Genomic DNA, 9,971 nt, shown 5'->3' with positions numbered 1-9,971 from the left:
GATACACGAAGGATGGTAGGGATGAGCACGATAGGGAGGTTATAAAACTTGGCGTGATTGTTCTTGTTGTCCTGCCTTGATAATACATAATATTACTGAAAGCCGCGTAAAATCTCATTCTCACACATATATTTCTGCTTTTACAACGTCTAAACTGCTACAAAATAGAAATATGAAAGCAGCTACGCCGGCTTTGTGACCAGGCCTTCTGGGCTAAACGTTGGGCGCAGCAGGATCTCCCCCAGATCGACGTGGCAGTCAGCCACGACTTGCCTGGGAGTGCACGATTTAGGGAGACGGTTTTAGTAGGACTATCTCGCCACTCGTCTCCCAGCTACAGCCCGGCAACTGTCAGTGCCGGAACGTTCTAAAGAGATATAGGTCTAGAGCCTGTCCTGTAGTGAGATATACTGATCGATCACTGATTTGTCATCTGCGGAGACAATATGTACAGTATCACACATCAAGTCCCGCGACATTAACTGCCACTAAAGTGATGGGTTGACAGTGTCACATTGTCCTAGAAGCAAAGTCTTCCACACCTATATACTCTGACATACATTGTACAACGAGCCACACATGTGTCTGATCATACAGCGACATCTACCCCAACATATTGCCATACACCACTACATCTACACCACTACGTGTTGTAACACAACGACGACGACGCAACCATGCGTTGTCAAGCAACAGTTTCTACACCATAACGTGTTGTCAATCAACAGTTTCTACACCACTACGTGTTGACACACAACAGTTTCTACACCACAACGTGTTGTCGTACAACAGTTTCTACACCACAACGTGTTGTCATAAAACAGTTTCTACACCACTACGTGTTGACATACAACAGTTTCTACACCACAACGTGTTGTCATACAACAGTTTCTACACCACAACGTGTTGGCATACAACAGTTTCTACACCACAACGTGTTGTCGTACAACAGTTTCTACACCACAACGTGTTGACATACAACAGTTTCTACACCACAACGTGTTGTCGTACAACAGTTTCTACACCACAACGTGTTATCGTACAATAGTTTCTACAACACAACGTGTTGACATACAACAGTTTCTACACCACAACGTGTTGACACACAACAGTTTCTACACCACAACGTGTTGACATACAACAGTTTCTACACCACTACGTGTTGACATACAACAGTTTCTACACCACAACGTGTTGTCGTACAACAGTTTCTACACCACTACGTGTTGTCATGCAACAGTTTCTACACCACAACGTGTTGTCGTACAACAGTTTCTACACCACTACGTGTTGTCACACAACAGTTTCTACACCACTACGTGCATCATACAACAGTTGTACACCACTGCGTGCTGTCACACAACAGTTTCTACACCACTACGTGTGCCACACAACAGTTATAGACCACTGCATGTGTCATACAGCAGTATACACCACTACGTGTTGTCACACAACAGTTTCTATACCACTACGTGTATCATACAACAGTTATAGACCACTGCATGTGTTATACAGCAGTATACATCACTACGTGTTGTCACACAACAGTTTCTACACCACTACGTGCATCATACAACAGTTTCTACACCACTAAGTGTATCATACAACAGTTATAGACCACTGCATGTGTCATACAGCAGTATACACCACTACGTATTGTCACACAACAGTTTCTACACCACTACGTGTATCATACAACAGTTATAGACCACTGCATGTGTCATACAGCAGTATACACCACTACGTATTGTCACACAACAGTTTCTACACCACTGCCTGCTGTCATAAACTGCTGTTACACCTTTCGTGGTGTCATGCAGCAACTACAGCTACATTTTCACCAACACCACACGTTGTTTACACTATACGTGTTATGATACAACGACCTCATTTCCACTTTGTAGACACTGTAGCAATACAATGTAATATGCTTCAACTGGAGCGGTCACACATTTGATGAGCTACAATGTATATCATTTGTGGCCATACGACGCTGAAGACAAATGTTGTGACACTGAAGGAGTAGCCGTTCTTGAAGATAAAGTGATTGACACTGAAGGAGTAGCCGTTCTTGAAGATAAAGTGATTGACACTGAAGGAGTAGCCGTTCTTGAAGATAAAGTGATTGGCACTGAAGGAGTAGCCGTTCTTGAAGATAAAGTGATTGGCACTGAAGGAGTAGCCGTTCTTGAAGATAAAGTGATTGACACTGAAGGAGTAGCCGTTCTTGAAGATAAAGTGATTGACACTGAAGGAGTAGCCGTTCTTGAAGATAAAGTGATTGACACTGAAGGAGTAGCCGTTCTTTGAGATAAAGTGATTGACACTGAAGATGTAGACGTTCTTGGAGATAAAGTATGTGACACTGACGATGTACTAGTTTTTGTAGATACATTGTGTGACACTGAAGAGGTAGGCGTCCTTGAAGAGACAGTGTGAGACTCGTTTACGTGTTTGCCCCGCGAGCTGTGTCACCTACACTGGTCGGGTGCAACACAAGGACATCTGTGGAGATGGAAACGAGTCATATTTCGGACTTGGAGTCACTTCAGTACAATATGCCAATGGTTAGTTCTATATCATGAAAGCTGAGTGGAGAGCGACACGACTGCTCAGCTTATAGAAGAGATGTATTATTGGGTGCCAGACGGATCGGGACGCGTACTCCATGTCGATCTGAAAGTTTCGAGAGGGAGAGTCCATTGGAACTAACGACCGCTTCTTCGGCAGTTTTAGAAATTACCATCCAGACTCTGGAAATTGCTGATCAATAAAAGCAGTCGGCTGATAAATATAATGTACTTTAAGACCGTTATATCCTTCACGAATGTTTCCAGACGACCAACAAGTGACGTTCTTCGCGATCAACAATGGCTGATGTAAATGCACAAAGCTTGATGCACGTTACTTCTTTTATTAAAAGTGTGGAAGCACAATGTCAGAACATTAACCACGTTCTAGATGAGAAACTAAACATGCGGATAATGACTGATCTGGACATCTGTCTCGTATGGGAACTGTTTGACATTAAACCTACCGCACAGATGCTGTTCACACTTCATACTTCACACGATATGCAAAGTGAAAGTCAATTCTTGTAAATATGTCTCTATTTTGTACCGCGAAGGATACACAATTTGGTATGTGTGACTTCATATTTACACTGACAGCCACACACTTCCTCAAAACGAGGGCGCACATCTATGTTTGCTGAAATTGCTCTACAGCAACGCGTTTTGTAGCTTGGTTCAACAATTGGTTTTTTAAATGATATCATCGTCAGATGAGAAATGTCTGTTCAGAACTACCTCAGTCAGTCAGACAGACAGTAGTTAGTAAAAGATCAACTTCAAGTACAGGACGTCATAATGACCGACACGATTTTCAAAGTTGCCAATGAACCTATTGCAATTAGAGGTTAGTATTCATCTGACCATACAAAGGTGAAAATAAACATATGTCGAACAGATATTGAAGTAGGTTAATAGAATTCTGTAGAATGTTGTTGACTGCCACTGTCAGTCTAGGCATGGTTTGGGTGCGTATTTCTCCGTTTTGTTCACGAGGATGGGTCGTAGCGAGAATATTCTATCACTGGTAGGCAGTCAAATATCAAATGATGAAAGCTTCTGTAGTCGTGTTGGGGGAATATCCCGGGGTGTTCTAAAAAGATCTGAAAGTAATCCGCTAGTGTTTACGTCGATTCAAGGATAGTTTCGTGGCAAACATATGAACGTCGAAATGCGTCATTAATGCTAAAGAACGCCAGTTTCGCAGTCATGCGACCAGCCTCTAGTCAAATGGATACGTCCTCTATCAAGTAAACTCCACATTACAAATGATTATACATTGAGCCTATGTCGAAGCAGGTTTACCATTTGACAAGCGCTCGTTCTCTTATTGTCCATCCATGACTGACCATGGGGGAAAGAGACAGGCAGCTATGTCCAGCACTGCTTGGAACGGTATGGTTTTGGACTACATTGGACAACAACGCATACATACTAGACAGACCTAAAACATGATTAAATATAAAACGCCAAGACCAGAGAGTAACCTCGATTCTCTCGAATATCTACTGAAACAGATTCCATTGAGCGTAAAAGGCAAAATAGCGGTTAAAATTATATAAAATGGAACACTGAAAATCAGTGATGACACCAGGTGTTCGCAAAACACTTTAGATCTGAAGATCTGGGGCGGTCGAGTAGCCTAGTGGTTAAAGTGTTTGCTCGTCACGGTGAAGACCCGGGTTCGATCCCCGACATGGATACAATGTGTGAAGCCCATTTCTGGTGTCCCCCGCCGTGATATTGCTGGACTGTTGCTAAAAGCGACGTAAAACCATACTCACTCACTCTGAATATCTACTCTAGAAAGAAACTAATGTGGAATGATTTTAGTTTTCAGCACCCGTGTTTGAAAACCATCGGTTCCACAATTCCTATCCTATTCTTTGATGTATTGGTTCACAACTATAGCTTAAACAGTAGCCTCCTGTCACACCACAGAAGTCAACTGTGAGATTCAGACAACTACGAGTTTCTGTTTCATGTGGTATTACGATTGTGATAAGATATAGAGAGATACAATCAGTCAAGATGCAAATGTTATCGGATTAAAAGGCATTCAGCTCCCAATCATTCATTGCCTGAAGACCAAACATCGCATAATTGGTAACACCACAAAGGAGTTTAATGTGTTGTGGATAAATATAAGATAGCTACGCGATAAATCGCAAAGAACCATGAAGAACGAAGCGTGGTTTATTTCACGATAAAAACTAGTTCTATCACATCACATTTGTGGTAATTCGAATATGCGCTCGCAACTTGATGACGTGATATATTGGACGACGTAATTGTTTATAGGGAAGTGTCTAGTAAGTTGTTCCCCATAGATGCAGGTAGGCTACGCAGATAAACGCAGTAGCCGAACGATCGGATTTAAAATTGGGAGAGCTATGACGGTATTAGGAGAAAAGGCACAGATAATCGACGATAGGATTGTGAGAATATGCGGGAAATACCGAACTTAAACCATCTCTTCGTAAAATGGATTTCTCCGATATTTCCGAGATCGGGTTCTATTCAGAGGGTCATCGTTATTAAAATGTGGGTAAATATTTTTAAGGCTTGGACATTTTATCAACATTGTCAAAAGGGCTGTACATAATGTTGATACCCCATATAAGAAATAAACGACTCGTGGTCGTTGTTTCTCGTTCAATAAAACATTAAAAGGTGAAGAACCATTTAGGGCTGCGACCTTCTTGGTTTATTCTCCCTGCAGCGTTTTATTGTACGATAAACAACGACCACTAGACGTTTATGTCTTAAATACACACATAGCCACTCAGTTCATAAGGGATCCCTCCCAGATACGCACAGGATGCTTTGGAACTATGCCGTCCCTTCCCCACAAGCATCATGAACCGGTGACCTATTCTGGAGATCTTATACCGACAGGTTCGTTTAAGAGCAATTGTCATTGAGGTGCAGATTTGATGCATCTTGCCCCTGGATGTGAAAGCTCTTACAATTTCCCATTACATATTTTCAGTCGATACCAGACGGTTCTGCCTTGTGCCTGTACTTCGTCTGGTGTAAAGAAATGTCTGTTATCTAGAGGCAATGTGGTTGCTTGTTATGACGCTAATATACATGTAATTTGGGGTTTCTGCAAACTGACTTCTCGCAGTGATTTTCAATAGTTTGATTTGATGAACAGTATTATTTGTGCCATTTACCCCTCATCATGTTGAATACGTCACACGCTGACTGGTATATAGTTCTGTTCGACGTGAAATAAATCACCTCTGCTTATATCAAGTTTAGCATCCACCCATTGGTCTAATACGATTGGTTCCTCTCAAGGCGCTCTGTAGAAATCCTAATAAAGGTTTTTGCCGTTCAGTACACCGATCTATCACAAGTTCCCACATAATGGCAGTTCCTAGGAACATGTTCCTACACATGGGTGGGGGTTCCTGAGCTGCCCATAGATCTACATTCAGAGCAACGTCAGGGATCTGACACCGTCATATGTCTCCATCCCACCAACATGATGAATTGCGTGATGGGTAAATAAAAAATCCCTGTTGGGACTGGAGATCAACACTGCAATGAATGCTGTAATATATGGGGTGAATGAGTGAGTTTGGTTTTACGCCGCTTTTAGCAATATTCCAGCAATATCACGGCGGGGGACACCAGAAATGGGCTTCACACATTGTACCCATGTCGGGATTCGAACCCGGATCTTCGGCGTGACGAGCGAACGCTTTAACCACTAGGCTACCCGACCGCCCCCTGTAATATATGGAATGAAGATTTGCTGTCACATATTCGAAAGTCGATTCAAGTGTCAAAGCGATGTCCATAGTCAATTTCCACTCATTTACTGAGGTATAAGAAAATAAAAGATAAAAGCAGTTTGACCGAAATGAAAGGAGGACTAGGCTCGTGCTATTTGACAGTCGCTGCACATAAGATTCAAAGTATTCAAAATCCAAATTGTTTGTCTGCAAATTCAAAATGTTACGGTTTAATTCCACCTTGAACTTAATCATGAACGTATATTGTCTCAATTTGACATCAGTCGCTAATTACAACATCAAGACTTAACAGAAAATGGCCACGAGATCTTCGAACATAGTCCTCCTTTTAAAAACGACAAAGCCCTTCCAATAAACCTCTGCTAAAAGCAGGGTCGATTTTGAAAAGGTGAGCGTATCCTGCATCATCGGAGGCACCCGGAACAAACACACGCAAAGGCAAGTCAACTGTTCACCTCATAAAAACCCACGGTTAACATCCGCATCGACACGTCGCTGATGCCATAAACCAGAAGTTGTTATCCACAAGGGGCACTGGAGGCGTCGTCGTCGTCTAAGTCGCCGCAATTCGCTTTGCAGAGTTGCGACCCTTCAGCATTCCAGACACGTATGCTTGTGGGTTCGAATCTCGGTTTACCAGAACCATACCCAATATGTCGTGTTCCCTGTCGTGTTCAATGTACCCTTTTCCTATTAATCAATCAATCAATCGTGTTCCTTTCAATCAACATAATTATCTTGTAATCAGTATATGCGATCCCCCGGGAGAAAGGGGTCCTCATGCGTGCTAGGATACAATTATGCTAAAAAACTTAAAGACGTTTGACGTCAACTTACTTCAGTGAAGATCATCATGTGGGATGTCATGTGTCTCTGTAAAAAATATGAATTGAAGCTGGTGAATTTTATTTTTGTGTTCCGAAGATGCTGTAGTCAAAATGTGAGTTTTCACCCAAAAGGTCCATTATCTCATTCTCGGTCGCAAATCTTGTTCCTTCCTGTTCTGTACCATGAGATCTCACATTGTGTTCTGTATCATGAGATCTCACACTGTGTGTTCTCTACCATGAGATCTCACACTGTGTTCTGTATCATGAGACATTACATTGTGTGTTCTGTAGGATGAGACCTCACACTGAGTGTTTTGTTGCATGAAATCTCACACTGTGTGTTCTGTCGCATGAGATCTCACACTGTGTGTTCTGTAGCATAAAATCTCATACTGTGTGTTCTGTAGCATGACATCTCACACTGTGTGTTCTGTACCATGAGATCTCACACTCTGTTCTGTATCATGAGATCTCACACTGTGTGTTCTGTAGCATGAGATCTCACACTGTGTTCTGTATCATGAGATCTCACACTGTGTGTTCTGTACCATCAGACATTACATTGTGTGTTCTGTAGCATGAAATCTCACACTGTGTGTTCTGTAGCACGAGATCTCACACTGTGTGTTCTGTAGCATTAGATCTCACACTGTGTGTTCTGTAGCATGAAGCATGAGATCCCACACTGTGTGTTCTGTAGCATGAGATCTGACACTGTGTTCTCTTGCATGAGATATCACACTGTGTGTTCTGTAGCATGAGATCTCACACTGTGTGTTCTGTAGCATGAGATCTCACACTGTGTGTTCTGTAGCATGAGATCTCACACTGTGTGATCTGTAGCATGAAGCATGAGATCCCACACTGAGTGTTCTGTAGCATGAGACCTGACGCTGTGTGTTCTCTTGCATGAGATCTCACACTGTGTTCTGTAGCATGAGATCTCACACTGTGTGTTCTCTTGCATGAGATCTCACACTGTGTGTTCTCTTGCATGAGATCTCACACTGTGTGTTCTCTTACATGAGATCTCACACTGTGTGTTCTCTTGCATGAGATCTCACACTGTGTGTTCTGTAGCATGGAGTATTACACTGTGCATACACGTCGCTATATACGTGAAATAACCTTGGACGCGAAGTTAAACCCCATTACCTCACCAATGGAGTCCCTCATTATACAGCAGATTAACGCTACATTGCGGCAATGTTTCTGTGTCCTTGAACTATGCATCGCAATCATCTCGTCCCGTGCTTAGTTTGCAAGCAGGGTTAGATCTTGTCTTTGATCTTCCAACAGTGAAGCTAGATGTTAATGTATGTCAATAAACAGAACATACGCGATTGTATAGCGACGTGAAGAAATGACTTACTTTGTCTTGAAACAGAACCATATAAGCTATACATTTTAGTATACCTTTTTGTGATAGTTGCCTTAAAGTCCAAGCCATTTGAAAATTGACCATACAATATCACAGTCCCGTGAGGGCTTCCAACGACAGACATTCTGACTTGAGATAAGACGCCATGTCCACACGAACGAGGAGGTAAACACCGTCCGCAAGCTGACAAGGTACCGAATAATTCAGACAAGAAAAGTCTTGACGCGATGCATCAAAACGGCGGCAAACTATTGTTCGTCAAATTATGTTTACAATAAAATAAATTTTCCAAAATATTTAATCAATATATTCAAACGAATTATTTCGAAATTTGTAAAAGAAAACTCTCGCTCCAAGCATCAGTACACCAAAAAGGACTCTCTCGTATATATATATATATCAGCATTAAATAAAATACCAACTATACCAAAGCAGTTGTTGTTTACATCCATCATTATTTTGTATTCATCTAAATGTCTGTACTTGAGGTCATAACAGAGACTTGACCAGGCCAACCAGTAATGGATACTGTAAGCAACGAGCCTATACATCTCCAGACATAGTGGATAAGCATAGTGGACATAGGCATCCATAAGGCCATATTTCAATTACCCATAGTTCATATATACATGTAATAAAACTATTACAAATAGAAAAAAAAGGTTATTCCGAATTTTATATCAACACAGACACATTTAGAAGAAAACATAACACTCGTTCGAATGCATTCTTCATTCACTATTTTAACTTTTATATGTCGTACTATTGCTTTTCCGCATTTGCGGTTACCTCCCGTACTGAGTTCATCAACTCCGTTGAAACCCGGTGGAATCATCGTTGAAGGCTATTTATGTTTCTCTTTCCTTATTGTGACAAGTTTTCTTAGACGTTAAAAAACAGAACTGACAGCATAACGACAATGTTAAAAAACACATGGACCAAACATGAATCGTCATGGAAGTAGAAATGAATGAATTTCCAACATAATAATCCATGTCTCCGCAGACTTTTAACAGAACTATTACAAATACTATAATACATCTGTGGGATGACTTCACGCACTGATACATGTTTATGGCGCCAGAATGCTTGCTGTACCAACATGGGCGAGACACGGGCAGTTCGAGTCTTTACTTCTACGACGGCTGGCTGTACCTACATACGTGCCTGACGAGGGCAGTTCGAGTCCTTACTTCTACGACGGCTTGCTGTACCAACATGGGCAAGACACGGGCAGTTCGATCCCTAACTTCTACGACGGCTGGCTGTACCTACATAAGTGCGAGACGAGGGCAGTTCGAGTCCTTACTTCTACGACGGCTGGCTGTACCTACATAAGTGCGAGACGAGGGCAGTTCGAGCCCTTACTTCTACGACGGCTGGCTGTACCTACATAAGTGCGAGACGAGGGCAGTTTGATCCC

This window comes from Haliotis rufescens, unplaced genomic scaffold (genome assembly GCF_023055435.1).
Source record: "Haliotis rufescens isolate VD_foot unplaced genomic scaffold, xgHalRufe1.0.p SCAF_1, whole genome shotgun sequence".
In the NCBI taxonomy this organism is placed as follows: Eukaryota; Metazoa; Mollusca; class Gastropoda; order Lepetellida; family Haliotidae; genus Haliotis; species Haliotis rufescens.
This window is presented reverse-complemented; position numbering follows the sequence as displayed.